This window comes from Boleophthalmus pectinirostris, unplaced genomic scaffold (genome assembly GCF_026225935.1).
Source record: "Boleophthalmus pectinirostris isolate CB_2022bp ecotype Guang Dong unplaced genomic scaffold, ASM2622593v1 HiC_scaffold_23, whole genome shotgun sequence".
Taxonomy (NCBI): Eukaryota; Metazoa; Chordata; class Actinopteri; order Gobiiformes; family Gobiidae; genus Boleophthalmus; species Boleophthalmus pectinirostris.
The window spans coordinates 15710115-15727863 of NW_026571207.1; positions in this window are offsets into that span (position 1 = coordinate 15710115).

Genomic DNA, 17749 nt, shown 5'->3' on the forward strand with positions numbered 1-17749 from the left:
ACTTCTCATTCTGTCCATAGACTCTTCCACAAGTGACGTGGTTAGAATTTATGGGTTTCAAGTTCATGTTTGAGGACTCTTTTCCATTCCAAAGATATCATATTTTTCAATTGTTAAAGGCACTGTACTTGTATTTTACCAGAACTACTTTATTTTATGTGGTTTGCAGTGGTTCGTTGTGTTATTTCACACTTACCATATGCATTCCGAGCGTGTTAATAATTCACCGTGATAAATTTAGAAACACTTTCCACATTTCTCTATGGAGTTTTGCCGTGACGATAAAGCTAACAACAACTACGATGGTAACGCGCACATCCTGATTTTCATGCAGTCATTACACGACATTACACGAGCTTGCAAATACTGCCTAAAGAGCCCATTTTACGTTACTTTCTCCTCTGTTATAATGGTGTTTCCTCATTAAAGGGACAGTACAGAATTTTGGACATAGGACCTCATTTCTTAGTGAGCCAGAGTGTTGAAGACGTGTGGAGACACTTTTTTAAATTTTCCACCCAGTCCTTGTATTTGCAGAGGTCGCTGGTGCTAGACTAGTGCATGTCAATGGCCATAGTTAACCTGCCACTAAAAACAGTCTTACCCACTCCACAAAAGCACCCGAAGCAAATCTATTATTACGAGAGACTATTGATGTAAATGTCTGCGTTGATAGAATAATGTTTGAAATAAAACTAACCTTGCATCGCATGAATCGTCGCATGTTGAGGGACTATTTTCTCAACAGCAGCAGAATTTTACCAGTAAAATAAGGGGAGGACAGAACGTGAGATTGACAGGCAGATTGGTGCAGCGTCGGCAGTGATGTGGTCGCTGTATTGGACCGTTGTGGTGAAGAGTGAGTTGAGTTGAAAGGCGAAGCTCTCGATTTACCGGTCAATCTTCGTTCCTACTCTCACCTATGGTCATGAGTTCTGGGTAATGACCAAAAGAACAAGACCATGGATACAAGCGCTTGAAATTAGTTTCCTTCGCAGGGTGGCTGGGCGCTCCCTTAGAGATAGGGTGAGGAGCTGAGTGACACGGGAGGAGCTCGGAGTAGAGCCGCTCCTCCTCCACCTCGAGAGGAGCCAGTTGAGGTGGCTTGGGCATCTGTTCCGGATGCCTCCTGGGCGCCTCCCTCAGGAGGTGTTCCAGGCATGTCCCACCAGAAGGAGGCCCCGGGGAAGACCCAGGACACACTGGAGGGACTATGTCTCTCGGCTGGCTTGGGAACACCTCGGGGTCCCCCCAGAGGAGCTGGAGGACGTGTCTGGGGTGGAGGAAGTCTGGGAGTCCCTGCTTAGACTGCTGCCCCCGCGACCCGGCCCCGGATAAGTGGAAGAAAATGGATTTATGGATGGACGGTAAGATAGGTGCTAGGTGATATCAGTCCTCATTTACATCTATAGTCTCTCATAATAATAGATTTGCTTCGGGAGTTTTGTGGAGTGGGTAAGACTGTTTTTAGTGGCAGGATAACTATGGCCATTGACATGCACTAGCCTAGCACCAGCGACCTCTGCAAATACAAGAACTGGATGGAATATTTAAAAAAGTGTCTCTACACGTCTCCAACACTCTGGCTCACTAGGAAATGAGGTCCGATGTCCAAAATTCTGGACTGTCCCTTTAAAAAATACCTGCTGTTGTGTTTTGTTTCATTCTCACATGTGTAACATAAAAATCTTGCATATTTAGGTGGAGTTTCTCTCAAATCCTCCACCTTACGATGTCATGTGGTAATACAGGTGTACAGGTGTGTTCACTAGAATCATTTGGATAATTGCAACCCTGGAATTGCCAATCTCTTCTAAACAAAAGCTAAAAGGTAGCTGTTAACTTGAAAACTACCACTACATGACATCACAGGTTGGAACAGAGCATTTTGAGCTTTGGAGATGTAGACAGATTAATAATAAAGGGTTACTCAAACATGTGTGAATGAAACAGGGAGGTGAGGCAGTTTCATTTTGAGAATTTAACTCATGTCAAATAGTTTTCATGCAAATGCCGACAGCAGCTTTTGCCACTCTTGAATTCTTCTACATTAGATTGCCTGCATCTCCAATGTGATTTATTTCCCCGACATCTGATTCTGGATACGTTTTCAGGCGAACAACAATCTAACAAGGCTTAAAGATCACAAGAATCCATTTTGCGTAATATAAAGCCTTTAAATACATGGAGGGGGGAATCAATCTGTAATGGCAGGGTGCACAACTGAATATTTGATCCATTTTCTATTTAATAAGACTGCAAAATAAAAACACTAAAGCATGAAAACATATGGCTGTTATTTATACATTTATTATATTAGTCAATGTGTAATAATAGTTTGATTACGTTTTATGTGCTTTTTCTTAATCAACTAAAAATAGAACAGTTCCTTCTGCTGTGAATGTTAAAACAGGCCTCAGGGAGAGAATTGTATTTAACTGAACAACAAGCCAAGAATAAATGATACCAAGCCAGAAATACACATAAAAAGGCTATTTTTTTTCTAGGCTGGGGCTGTACAGTAAACTATCCACACTAGTTCTAAACATTCTATTATTGCCCTTGTTATATACACTGCTGCTGGGATCTCTGGGTTTCAGTTGTACAGAGACAATGCAACATGCCAGAGGAAGCCCGGTTAGTGGCACTGAAACAAAGCGCTTCCCATTAGACCTTTTTACGGCTTCTTTTATTCAGTGTACACGAATGGGAATGATGTATGCAATGTTCGAGAAGAGAAATGCTGTTTTTTTTTAAGTGGGCCTATTATTCAAAATGGACTCTTCAGAGCTTTTAACTAAGCTGTAGTTGTTTCTCCTTCTCATGTACTCTCTCACAGTTGTATTCACAGTTGTAATACATTTGTATTTTGAGTCATGCATGTTTAAGTAATCTTTATTCGCCTGTGTTCAAGATGACATTGCTTTGATCAACCCCCACTTATAACGTCACTGGTACAGGCTTTGTACTTACATTTATTTATGTATTTATTTTATTTTTTTTCAGTGATACATGTATGATTCTTCAACATTGTGTAGTCATTTTAATCATTAAAATAAAAAAAAAATAAAAAAAAGAAAGAAATCTGCTATAGTGTACAGCTCTAGTCATAATAAGTGTAAACAGCTGCACGGCTTTTTGTTGTGATGATGTCAGCTCCCATTGGGCACCATTATATTCACACATGGAAGTCAGTGGACATGTTTCTTTTATTAAGTCATTTTAGATCAATATTGCGATTTATAATGTTCAAATTACAATATAATGATCCACGGCATAGATTATATGTAGAACTATATAGCAGACAAAAGCACATTATGTCTTCTTTAAGATGTGATAGATAGTAGAGTGGACGAAGGCCAGGCACTGGAAAGATGCCCAGACCAAACCAATCGACCAGGAGAAATAAACAGTTATCTCATGAGGAGGTCTCAGTAGTTGCACTGTGTGTGGCTGTGGGGAAGTTATTTATGTGCAAACTAAACTGGTCCATTAGCTGGCTTCATTTAGACTCCAGCTCTGCACCAGCACAACCAACCAAGCAAAGTGTTCTTAATACCATAATGAAGTCTTGGTTGGTTAAAATTGTGCTACAGCTGATACATCAGTTCATTTTTCAAGAGGGAAGGCTGTTTCAGTATTTGCTTATGATCCTTAAATGTTTTTGCATTGGATTAAGTTGCAAGTTTGTCTTAGTTTGTGGATGACGGCAGACCTTAATTAAGCAACCTCAAATAGGAGGGTGCTGCAGGTGGTGGGAGTCAGAATATCTAGAACTGTGACAGGTCACAATGCATTTATTCAAACAAGAATTGGGACTTTACTGTACAATTACTTCTGTCTTAGAATCCTCTCTGCTGTCTGCAAACATCACTTTTAATATACAGTGGTGTATTGTTCCATATATCCCTCCTCACAGTGACCACAATCTCAACTCTGCTCTTGTAAATGTCTCTAGTGTACAGTCATCATTTATAGAGGTGTGGACCACTGTCTCACACACTGGTTGGAGACTGCTTTGTCAGCAGCTTACAGAAGTCCATTGTCCATAGCAGTTAACAAAGCAGCCATAAGCAAGTTTCAGGAAATAATAACATTTATAATCCTGACCTTTTCTTTCCAACTTTTCTCATTGTGCCAGATCAGCACTAAGCACAATCATGCTCGATGTTGAAATCCAAGTTTAGTCTTCTGTTACAGATGCCCTTTCATTTTATATAAACTAAATATAATTTGAAAAAACATGAACAAAAGTTACAGAATTTGTGAACTAAAACTAAAGTCAACTCAAAACTTTTCCCTACTGGCTGCTTTTTCTGATGTTCACTTGAAGACATTTGATGGATGCTTCTCTGAAAGGTTAAAGGGCAGATGTATTGGACTGAAAGGTGACAGAAACAACAAATGACATTGGAGAATCTACAGTGAGTTCACAGTGCAGTTTTTTGCAGTGCAGTTCTGGTGATTCATCACAATGAATATGGAAGAAGAGTCCAGGCACTGTCCCTCCTGCCCCACAGCCTGAGTGTGGCCTGCCCACAGGTCTGCTGCATGGGCCATAGTCCACAACATCCATCAACTCTACACCTCACACTTATTATGGAGGAGAGCAGAGGGGACTGTGCTCTCAAAACACAGATTCCTTTAGTTTTTAAGGCCCGTTTTCACATCACATTTATCATTTTTCAACCTTTAATCTTTGGAAAAGCTGAATCTGAAAATTGCCCAAATCAGAGTAGCACAATTAAATATGGTTTGAGACCAAATCTAAATCTAAAATCTAAAATAAAATTACTATGTATGTATCAGGCCAGCAAAAATGACACTTGGACAATATTTTAGAAAGACATGTAGGTCTAGAACCGTATCTTTATCTTGGATTGACAGAGTCCGCTAGTATCAAAACAAAGATGGTGGCTTATGAATTACAAAAAAAGTAAAAATACACCTAAAACAGACTGACTGCAGATTACGCAAACAACAAGCAAAATACAAATCGTTTTATGTATCTCAGGTAAAAGACGTTATAGATTTTATTTTGAATGATACAAGAATATACAAAAAGATTTCTTCCTTAGCAGCTGTGACTGGACCATCTCAAGCTGGTCAGGCAAACTTCTTATAGTACAGAAACCACGGGCTGTAAAACAATCTGTTGTATTCCTTCATCTCACCATGGACCAGTTTTATGTGATTTTATTCATGTGAACCTCCCATTGACAATGTTCAAAGCATTTCAGCCCTGCAGGGAGGTGAGGCAGTTTCATTTTGAGAATTTAACTCTTGTCAAATAGTTTTCATGCAAATGCCACAGGAGCTTTCTCCACTCATGAATTCTTCTACATTAGATTGCCAGCTTCTGCAATGTGATTTCATTTCACTGACATTTGATTTTGGATATGTTTTCAGGCCAAAGGGGAGTGCAGCATAAAATATTAAAATCCACATGAAGCTAGTCGACTCACGTCACTAAAACGTTGTTAATACAAGATTTTACTAACTATTTTGCCTTTTTTTGTTCATATATGTGCAGGTAATTCCATATCTTTTGACAAACTTTGACAAAGGATTGACAAACTGATCCGTAAAGCTGGTCACGTGATTGGCTGTGAACTGTAGACATTTGTCACAGTGAGGGACAGGAGGACACTGGACAAACTGCTCTCCAATATAGACACTCCTGCTCACCCACTGCACCAGATTATAGAGGGATAGATAATACTCCCTACAACTATACAACAACTCACCCACTGCACCAGTCTATAAGGGGCCAGAGGAGCTCATTCTCCAACAGGCTCCTTCAGCTCTGCTCAAACAGTGAGAGATACAGGACTATATTCATACCATACTCTATACCAGGGGTGTCAGACATCCGGCCCTCCAAGACCTTTAATTTGGCCCTCGGCTGATTTTCTACTTAAATATTTTAATTATATTTTAAAACCTGAAGACAGAATTAGCAATTTTTTGCACACCATTCACAGTCAAAACCTATGATGTGCCTGCAGACATGCAACTGGAAATAATAGATTTACAGTTAATACCTACCTTTGTGAGCAGGTTTTCTCAGTAATGGACATTAATAAAAACAAAGCTGCACTCAAAGCTACCACTCAAACACTTGAATGACATTCTGAAGATAGCAGCTACTCAGGACATGTTGCCTGATATTGATACACTTGTGCAGGCTAAAAGATGCCTAGTTTGAGGAGCAAAAAGAAAGCATGACTAAATTCTATGAAATGCATAGTACAAGCTAATGTTAAAACACTGTGTTGAAATTGCATTTTTCTTAAAGTTTCAGGTTGTTCATAATATTATCATATTTTGTAAAAGAGTTCATCAATTAAAAAAGATTTCTGTAATAGATTTGCATTTCTCTTTACAAATGTTTGAACTTATTGCTATTTTTGGGGTATATATACCATGAGTTTTCTGATCCGGCCCCATTTGGGATCAAAGTAGGTTAGGTATGGCCCCTGGACAAAAATGAGTATGACACCCCTGCTCTATACAGATGTACAACAACTCACCTTTATGTAACATATAATACTCCCTACAACTGTACAACAACTCACCCTTATGTAATGGATAACCATATGTCCTGTCAATCATCATATCATTGTCATCATCTTTCTATGACCTCTTGTATAAAGCTGATTTTATATTTTATTACTTTTTATTTTATTTTGACTTGTACATTTACATTTATATAATTATGTCTTATTTGACACCTGTCTCTTACTATCTAGTTTGCTACTTAATTAAAATTTATTATTACCATTTATATTTTGCTCTTTGTTATTATATTATATGGTGATGTGTGAGCTACTGTGTCCAAATAATGTCCCTTATGGATCAATAAAGTTTGTCTAAGTCTAACTGGCAACTGTAATGTTAAAGGGCCTTTATTGAGTTACTTTAAAAAAAAAATCTATGTTCTATGTCGTCTCCTCATCCATTTTGTGTAATATATGATGTTTAAAGGCAGCCTGTTTCATCAGCCGGTTTCAATTCATGGAAACCGTCTGACCTCGCAATATTAGAATTCATCCGCTCAATGGTCGGCGGGTATTTGGTCGTGATGTATATAATGTGCTATTCAAGGGGCTAACTGGTATATAAAGCTTTTCCCATATCCCATAGGAAGAAGGGCAATAACGTCTTTCTCCTTGATAAAATTTATCAAACATTCTCTTTGTTCTAGCTTTAAATCCTCCATCTCAGAAATTGTTGCCAACACAGAATGTATGGTTCTTCGCTGATGGCTGGTGCCCAGACTCGCACTTCTGGTGTTCTTGCATACCATCTAGTGTGTTCCAATTCCTGACCTAGTCGATGGAAATTAAATGAGAAATGAAATTGAGCGGAGGCACTAGGTGGCTCCAACTTTTCTAGTGAGTCCTGCTCTGTGAATAATACAGTATGTTAATGGTCTGCTTGAATGATCCACAGTCTGGCGTCATTTCTATCTCCACGGAGGCAAGCTGGCCACACAGCTAGTTAATAAAGTCTGTAGAGACCCTCAATTAAAAATGTATGTTTTTCAATGTAGTTTTAAGCAATTAAAACACATGTAATTGAATACATATTTGATCAGTTTAATGCCATACTGTGAACTTTTTACTTTTTCTACTTTTTTTTTTTTTTTACTTTAAATCTATCTAAATTGCACAATAATTATGTTTGAATTCCTTGCACGTAAATGGTCTCAGCATTTCCGATGGACATTTTTGGTGTTGATGGCATAGGTAGAGCTACACTGTTTAACTCACTGCTACTTTTTATTTTGTTTTGTTTTCTTCTCAACTTTTTTTCCATAAAGTGCCACTTAACTGCTGTAAAACTATGATAAATATTCCCACAAAACCAAGTAATTAAAAAAATATGAAAACCTGTGATGCGTCCAAATCAGATGGCTCCCCCAAAAATGTTGCTAAAACTGTTAATTGAATATTTTAAACTCAGACTCACAGCACATAGCAGCAAATCAGAAGTTTTTTTAGTCACCTCACTGTTTGAAAATCACAACACAACGCAAACTAAGTGAAAAAGTGAAAAAGTCAGAGAGCAGAAAATAGGCTGGCAAAACTGTGCTCCATGCATCAGTAACAGGAGATTTGAATATCAGAGAGGGACTATATTGCAAAAGTTAAGAGTTGCACAGCCTTGAACTATGAACTAAGCAAAGAACTGATCAAAAATTAAAAACACTATGAGAATTTGAATTAGTGTTTTATATTCAACTTCCCATATACATACACTGCTCCCTGTAAGATTACACAGGTATTCTGATTTCAGTGTTTCCCACTTGTGCTTATTAAAAGTAGTTGCTTTTGGGTCTTTTTAAACCTCATTTAGCGGTCACTCTCATACTCTTTACTATTAAACAACTTGCCAAATGTTTTTTTTATTTTTTATTTGTGCTGCTGGAAATATATTACATTCAAATAAAAATCCAGACCCAAAAAAACAGCGAGGAAGAGAGCTGGAGTCAGGACTTGACTTAAAGTACTAACCACGCTCAGCCCTGCTTTTGCTTCCGAGATCAGACGTCCAAAGGAAGTGCGTAGTTAGCATGCTACTTGTTGTTAGCTTTACTGTAATGGCAAACCTCAGCTCAGGCCTCTGAAAGTTGGATAAAGCACCTATAAACTCATTGTGTTAAATAATCAGAACACTATGAATAGTTCTAGTTCTGCTTTTTCACATTCCGAACACAGTAAAAATCAAGATCTAATGGATCTGTGAGGGATATTTCCCACAGTCATATGTCATTGTGCTATAAAAACACATATAGTATATATATATATATATATATATATATATATATATATATATATATATATATATATATATATATATATATATATATATATATATATATATATATATATATAAAACACTGTAAATAATTCTCAGCATTCAAGTCAGGCACACACCTCCTGCTATGGAGCTGTTTGAAATGGAAATGATCCTGGCCATCACTATGTGCATGACTAGGACCTGCAGTGAATATGAAACTGACAATTACAGCATAGGTGTTTGATATCACACAACAGGATCAGGGCAAGCAATCTATCACAAAACATTAAACAAACCATCTCTATATCCAACATCATGTAAAATGGAAGACTTAGTAGCATGAATAAATACTTAATAATATAACTTTTTGGAGCTCTCCATTATGTTATAAAGTTCCCTCATCAAAAACATGCCTGACAAGGTTTTACATGTGATGTTAAACCTCGTCATTGGGTAGAACCTCATCATGTGGAATGATCTCTCCCAGGTACTATTCGAGCCCTCAGCTGTAAGATTCTGTCCAAGGCTCAGTTCCCAACCCTACGTCACACATGCTCCCACACAACAATTCTCCATAAATATAAAAAAGTGTGATACAAAACTGTGAACAACTTGATGCGATGTGCAGTAGTTTCATTAGCGTGATGCAAACTGATTGTGTTGTGATAGTGCTCTGATGGGGGAGTGAGTGGAGAGGAAAGGGCGGAGGACAGGGGATTCAGAGCGTCAAAAAAATGTGAATATGTTATTTTCAGTTGAATATAACATTTTCAAAAGAATAAAAGCTAACATGGTGATCTAATTCTGTCAATGCCCCATAGATGTAAAATACCCCCTTAACTAAGCATACAAAACCAGAGTAAAAGAGAACATGCCACTAACAAAATGGATGAATTGAATGAGCCTGACTCACTACGATTATAGAGAAGCAAAAATGACCACTGTGTGTGGTTAAGGGTAATAAATGTATAACAATAATAAAGCCAGCTGAACCCGAATAAAGAGTATGAAAAAATTATTAGTAAAATCCACACATAATTGGAGACATGTCATTTTCCCCCTGCTCTCCTTATCATTAGTCTGAGCAGGTGAGGGAGAAAGAACAGAGTATAGGACCTCCACTTTCCCTTGGGGTTAATGGCTTTTCCCACAAGATTAACAGAGAACTACAACCACACCCTCGACAGTATAACCTGCATATAGATGACACATATAAGTTTTTCTCATTCTCAGTATAGGGACAGGACATGTCACATGTGAAAACTCAGAGCCTCCAGAATTCCCTCAATGAGCTGCAGAGGCTGCACTAGCACTGACTCATGAAGGCTGCAGGGGCTGGGGTTTAGGTAGATCAGAGAGAGGCATTTCAGGTTTAAACCAACTGGACCAGCAGTAGTAGTAGTAGTAGTGATCATCGTAGCAGTAGTAGTAGTACTAGCAGCCTCAGTAGTTCAAAGCAATTATTAATGAGGACTATTGTGCAACTTGTGTGAGATATTTGGCCCTTTATTATCAATCTTTTTATTCACAGTTCAGTGTCGCAGTCTGCCTCTGGTGATCCTGACTTTGTTAAACAAAGTATATCCTTGGGCTGTGGTTAGAGTAATTACACTCTGGGCTGCCCATCAATCACAAAGTGGGCTGTGAATAGAAAACACACACACACCCACGCACACTGTGATTGTGTTAAGCTCCTGGCCATGTTGTCCACCTCTTCTGTCCTCCTTTTTTTCTTTTTCTCTCTTTCTGTCACCTCCTCTCCCTTTCAGTGTCTAATCTGCGCTCTAACATGCCATGACACATGCTAAACTAGTAAAGTCGTTTCTAATATATAATACATTATTTTATATACATATTTCTAAAGACATGTCTTTATCCTTGAGTTATGAACATTAAATCTTACCTCTGAGAAGCAGCATTCACCTCTCACCCTGCATACTGTGCCCTAGGGGCCTGCTGCAGATCTATAATAGTGGCTATTAGGCTAGACATTGTGTCCTATTATGAGGTATTTACAAATCAAATGCTGATGAATCCTTCTTGGTGTACTGGATTAGGGTGCAGAAGTGATTATTCTGTTTGGTCTGTTTGGGATTCGTCTGACTGGTAAATATAAGCTTCACTTTTAATTCCCAGAGCCCTAAACCAGACCAAACATAAACAGAATATCCATCATCCATCAAAATCAGAAATGCATTTTCTGGTTGACTAATTTACTATTCAAGACTATGTTAACATGGCATTTTCTTAAACTAAAACAAAACTAAAAGTAAACCAACACCTCTCTTTAAAACTGAACACTGATCTGGACATGGAGCATTCTTGGGATTCTGTTAATAATGGGCAAAAACCTTGAAAAATCTACAATTCTGGCAACATTACTCACAGAGCTAAAGCCTTGCATTACAGTACAAACCCCACACCCTTAATTAAAAATCAAACACATGATCACTGTATCTACCCCGCTGTGGATTATTTTCTCTGACTTCACTCCTTTTCACAGCTATGAACTCTCTTTAACTCTCTCTCCCCCTCCTCCTCCTCTCCCTCAGAGATGCCCTCTTCTCTCCCTGATGCCAAAGACAACAGCAGTGTTAATAATAAGAGGCCCGGCTGATGCACACAGCTCCCAGTCTCAGGCTCCTCCTGTGTCTGTTACACACCGAGTCTTTCTTTTGTGATGCATTTATTTATTTCAGAACGGTGCTGGTGATGGGGACGATGGTTAACTAGACGACAATATTAACTGAGCCACTTCTGAGGACTGAGGTGAGGGTTACAGACTAGATGTGCTGTTTTCATAGAGTGATTTTACACTATTTCAAGAACGTAAACCACAATACTGATCTATAGCAACTTAATGATAGAAACCCAGTCAGGTCCATTGCCTTCTGGTTAAAAACTGCAGAACTGATTCTCTGCTGATGGCTCTCCACCAAAATTATGGAGCTAGTTTATTTATTTATTTTTTTATTTATTCATCACTGGAGTCCAGCCAAATCAAGTTCCACAGTTCAGAACCTGGAATGAGAACAAGATCCAGAGACAATCTGTGTTGACTATCATTAATCACGATTTACTCTTTTCTCACTGTAAGTTACAGCAACAATTCAAATTCAGTTATGCTCATAATTTATGTACATAACACAGGCACAAGAAAACTTTTATTGTACTTATAACAGTTTAATGCCTTGTGATGTAGAAGGAAAAAAAAACATTTGAAAATGTATGTGATTTGAGCAATCTTATTTAACACAGTAGTTATTTGCACTTCTGCTTTTATTGGAGAAGTGTGAACTCAGGAGCCCAGGAAACCAGTGAGGAGACAAAACACACACCAAGTTGGATGTAGTGGATTCAGCCAGTGAGGTTTGAGTGCCTGATTTTCAAGCACTCAAGACTGAATGCCAGTTTACTCAAATAGGTATAAAACATACGGCAAAAAAATAGCCTAAAAATATTTGTTGGTTATATTTCTAGACAGACTGGATGACTAAGAGTTTAATGGATCTGAATTAAAGTCAGAGAAGGGGCTGAGAGTCTTTCTTTCATTATGCCTTATGAGATGTTTTTTCAAATGTCAATTGTACAGTAACCCTGCTTTATAAGTAAGAAAGGGTCAGGAGTAAACTTGTTTCATAATAATACTCAATTTCACAATTTAGCTATTTTTCAAAATCTTGATTATTAAAAACAAAAATTTATTAAATTAATTCCATTAATTGCCCAGTCTTAATTACACCTCAGTGCACCTCAAATATGAAGTTACTCATGAGGGAGAACCATCATAAGAGCTAAAAGCTCAGAAAAATTGATTTGTTCTAATATGTCTCGTTCAACCATTGTTTAATTGTAAATGATGATCAAGGCATTATTTTGATTGTGGTATTTTTATGTTTTTATTTTATATGTAATTCTGGTATAACAAAGAATCTCTTCTTTTTCTGCATTTGATGATTTGGCCTATAAAAGAATTGTAAACGCAGTAAGTTTGTAGATTTGCCTTGCACTCCCTGTTACTCCGATTACATGCTTTCATGTCTCCTTCACATCCTGCTGTTTTCTGTCCTTTATTCATCTGTACACTTTCTGTACACAAAACTTTTGAACACATTCTTTCTCAATGAATCCATTCTATTTTTTTCACCGATGCTGTTCCTTGAAGCAACCTCTAAAGGCCTTTGATTTTTGTCAGTAGAATAACCTTGAGCTAAAAAGTCACCCTTGGCTTCAGTGAAAAGAACCATCCTATGGAAGTCAATGTGTATTGAGCTGAGAGATAAGGTCTGGTGATCAGAAGTCTCAGGCTTCTTCACATGCAATTATTGAATGTTCTTGAAGGCTATCTGTGGACAGACAGAAAAACAGAAGAAAACACCAGACTGACAGTTAGCAGTGGTGCTCAATGTAAGGCCTGAGAAATAAAATCTCAACAAACACTGGAATGACATTGTCTGGAAACAAAATATTTATTTTTATTTTAGCAGAAAAAACAGGCCTGAAATCTCAAATAATCCATGTTCTACTTATGTATGTATTTTAATTCTATTAATAATTATTGAATTCTAATTATCTGTTAAACTTCCTGATAATTAAATGTGACGTGCATGTTTATTGTACTGTCTATGAGTGTGTCCCAGTTATTAGCCATATCCAGATTAAGGCAGTAATCGGGATATGCTGTTTACGTGCGCGCTGAGAATCCGGGATACTCATATCCCTGTATACATGATCAAATGTAGCTTCTGCATCAAGTAAACTCGCTGCTGTCCTCGTTTGATAATACCATGCTCACCAGTGGCGTAAATAATCTGAGGGTAGGTAACTCAAATTAATGGAGTACTTTTCTCTTCACAATTGTGCCATTGCTTGCATTGGGATCTGTTCACTCTAAGCATAATAAAAATGATTTACAAAAATATGAGGAATTTCAATGAGCACCGTCTGGCACTGCTCTGTGAAATTCAACCATTAACAGTCTGGTCCCAAAAGTCCAGCTTTAACATCAGAGTGACAGGAGAATAGGCTGCGCTCCGCATGTGGTGAACTGAATATAATCAAGTCTAAAGCCCAAGTCTGAAGGCTGCAAGTGAAACAGCAAAGCCTTTTTTTTTATGTGCAAAAGGGGTGAAAGGAGCCAATGGGTACATTTACCTGGCCAGAGTAATAATCATACAAACACACAATCATACAAATTTACACCAGGAGCGTCAAATATAACATAGGCAGAACTGCATATGTGTATACTTTTAAACATTAAACTTTTAACATTGCTTATGTATTCAGTGTGGATTGGATAAATTATGCTTTAAATCACAATACAAAAGTTGACAACAAGAGAAATGATGCTTTGCAGCGATAACAAGCTGTATCTGCGGTGCTCACATTAATTAAGATACTATTTAATTTTGGTTGTCTGCACCACGTGCCTTTTCCTTCAGAAGTTGTTCTTGTTGTTCTTGTGTTGTCTGTCTAATGTCGTAAAGTGTTTTATATTTGTCCTCCATTTCTGTAAACTTTCCATAGTCCATCACGAGTCATTCCCTGAGCTCCTGATACGACGTGCAGTGTTTACACAATTGTACTAGTTTTAGAGAATGTATTTTGAAAGGCCACAGAAGTGTATTTTGACACTACATGCTTATTTCCTGTCTTGCCCCTGCTAAAAAGCCTGGAGAAGTTCTGTTGATTCTGAAAAATTTGAATTCCAACTTAATTTGAACAGCACGGTGTGTGAAATGACAGCCATTGGAGGTGCGTATCACACTGCTGGTGTTAATTATCTGACCGGTTAAAATGGAAAGTGATACCTGCACATATGCTGTGCTGCTGTGCTTACGTGCTGTTACTGCTTTGGTGTAAATTAGGGGTTAGTTAATGGATTGTTAGAGTAACTGTAAGCAAATGGATTTTAAAATAATTCATTTGCCAATTAGTTAATTTTTGCATAATTTTGGTTGTTGAAACCTGCACAAGTGTGAACAGTCAGAATGAAATCAGATTACTCACATCAGATATACTGTTTACATATCATTTCAGTAATCTGATAACTGCAGAACTCAGATGACCAGATTCTTTCGTGTACTGTGACACAAGTGTATTTCAAACTATTTCTTTTAACATAATGACAAAATAACCTCACTTACTGGCACGTGGTGGCTCTTTATCAAAACTGTGGTTGAATTTCAAATTAATCAAATCTAATATTCAATCGATTTACTCATTTTGTTCAGTATAGTATTCGACATGCACAACTTACACCATCAGACAAAGCAGTATTTGGAGAAGACTGACTAAGCAAAATTAAAAATTGCCAATACAAAAAAATTACGAACTGTCTGTAATAACACACTCTACATGAAATAAATTCCTATCCCTAATATGGAACTCGTCTCCAAATTCACTCCTCGTGAGCTTCATTTGACTGGAGCCGAACACTATGGGTGACTTCAAACTCCCTTAGTGCACGTCTTTATACAGTCTGAGGTGCTAATGCATAAGTTACACACCTGCTGCTCAAATAAATACACATATTAAGTGACAAAGTGACAGACATAATGGGAGAAATATAAGCCCTTTCTTCAGTGAGCGCTGACAGCACTAACTGTCCAATTACATAGCACTCCCCGTTGTTCAGTGTTTGCATCACACCTCGAGGATACACAAACCAGCAGCCCATTAGGGACAGGCAACGCTCCTCTCTTCATTTGTGCCTTATTAATGCGAGCAGGCCCAATGAAGCGCTGAGGCACAAATGAATGAGAAACTCTATTGTTATTTGGAGCTTATTTAGCTGTGCACAATAAGCCACCAGAGCCTCACATCAAATACCCCCACAGCACCAGCAACGTTTGGGAGGGAGATTTGACAACACGATTTAATATACCGCTTCCTTATAAGATAACAATTCAACCTGGAGATGCTCAGATAGACACACAGAGAAAGTATCCGTATTTTATTGAATGAGTTCGCTTTGTCATTCAGACCCGAGCAGAAGACACTGCAATGAAGAGTGTGGAAAGTGAAGGGGACAATGAGAGGATGAGAGGATGAAAAGTGTTGAGACGATGAGAGAATGAGGAGAGTGAAGGTGACGAGAAGAGGATGAGGACAGTGAAGGGGACGATGAGAGGATGAGAAGATGAAGAGAGTTAAGGAGATGATGAGAGGATGATGAGAGTGAAGGGGACGATGAGAGGATGAGAAGATGAAGAGAGTTAAGGAGACGATGAGAGGATGAGGAGAGTGAAGGAGACAATGAGAGGATGAAAGAGGATGAGGAGAGTGAAGGGGACGATAAGAAGATGAGGAGAGTGAAGGGGACGATGAGAAGATGAGGAGAGTGAAGGGGACAATGAGAGGATGAGAGGATGAAAAGTGTTGAGAGGATGAGAGGATGAGGAGAGTGAAGGTGACGAGAAGAGGATGAGGACAGTGAAGGGGACGATGAGAGGATGAAAGAGGATGAGGAGAGTGAGGGGGACGATAAGATGAGGGATGTGAAGAGGATGATGAGAGGATGAGGGGTGTGAAGAGGACGATGAGAGGATGAGGATGAGGAGAGTGAAGAGGACGATGAGAGGATGAGGAGAGTGAAGAGGACGATGAGAGGATGAGGAGAGTGAAGAGGACAATGAGAGGATGAGGGGTGTGAAGGGAAAATGAGAGGATGAGAAGATGAAGAGAGTTAAGGAGACGATGAGAGGATGAGGAGAGTGAAGGGGACGATGAGAGGATGAAAGAGGATGAGGAGAGTGAGGGGGGACGATAAGATGATGAGGGACTTGAAGGGGATGATGAGAGGATGAGGAGAGTGAAGGGGACGATGAGAGGATGAAAGAGGATGAGGAGAGTGAGGGGGGACGATAAGATGATGAGGGACTTGAAGGGGATGATGAGAGGATGAGGAGAGTGAAGGGGACGATGAGAGGATGAAAGAGGATGAGGAGAGTGAGGGGGACGATAAGATGATGAGGGACTTGAAGGGATGATAAGAGGATGAGGACAGTGAAGGGACGATGAGGATGAAAGAGGATGAGGAGAGTGAGGGGGGACGATAAGATGATGAGGGACTTGAAGGGGATGATGAGAGGATGAGGAGAGTGAAGGGGACGATGAGAGGATGAAAGAGGATGAGGAGAGTGAGGGGGGACGATAAGATGATGAGGGACTTGAAGGGGATGATAAGAGGATGAGGACAGTGAAGGGGACAGTGAAATGATGTGGAGAGTGAAGGGGAGGTTGAAGAGAGTAAAGGGGACAATGAGATGATGAAGGATGTGAAGGGGACGATGAGGAGAGTGAAGAGGATGATGAGGAGAGGGAAAGGGACAATGAGATGATGAAAGAAGTGAAGGGGACGATGAGGAGTGTAAACAAACCAATGTGGCCGTGCATCTGCAATGGGGGTTTAAATTGTGCAGACTGGACGCTGATTGGACAAGGAGGAGACGTGTCAAGCAGCTGGGAGGAGTATTTGGAGTGAGTGATGAAGCTTGAGGAGCAGGTAAACTGTAGAGAAGCAGTGAGGTAGATGAGGGAAAAGTTAGGTCTTTCAGGTTGAATTTATACTACCTCCATTACTATTTTTGTTTTCAACTGTGCAATTTTATTTGGAAAGGCATCTCAAACTTGCTCGCTCAGGCCAGTGTGAACAGAACAGCTGCTGGTTTGCATTTAACGATCACTTTGAGAGCTTAAAACAGGAGGTCTCAGAGCGGCTACTCTCAAGTCTGGAGTGGGTTGACATTTGTGGTCCGCAGTGCAAGTAAATATAACCTTAAAGGGGCCAAATTACTGTATTTTCTGATGTTATAAAATTGTTCCCTCATCACAAACATAAATGGAGTTGTTTTTTTGTTTCATTCACACATTTTATTTAAACGGAGTTCTTCTCTCAACTTGAAAACTCTCTGTTCCAACTTGTGATGTCATGTGCTAATAC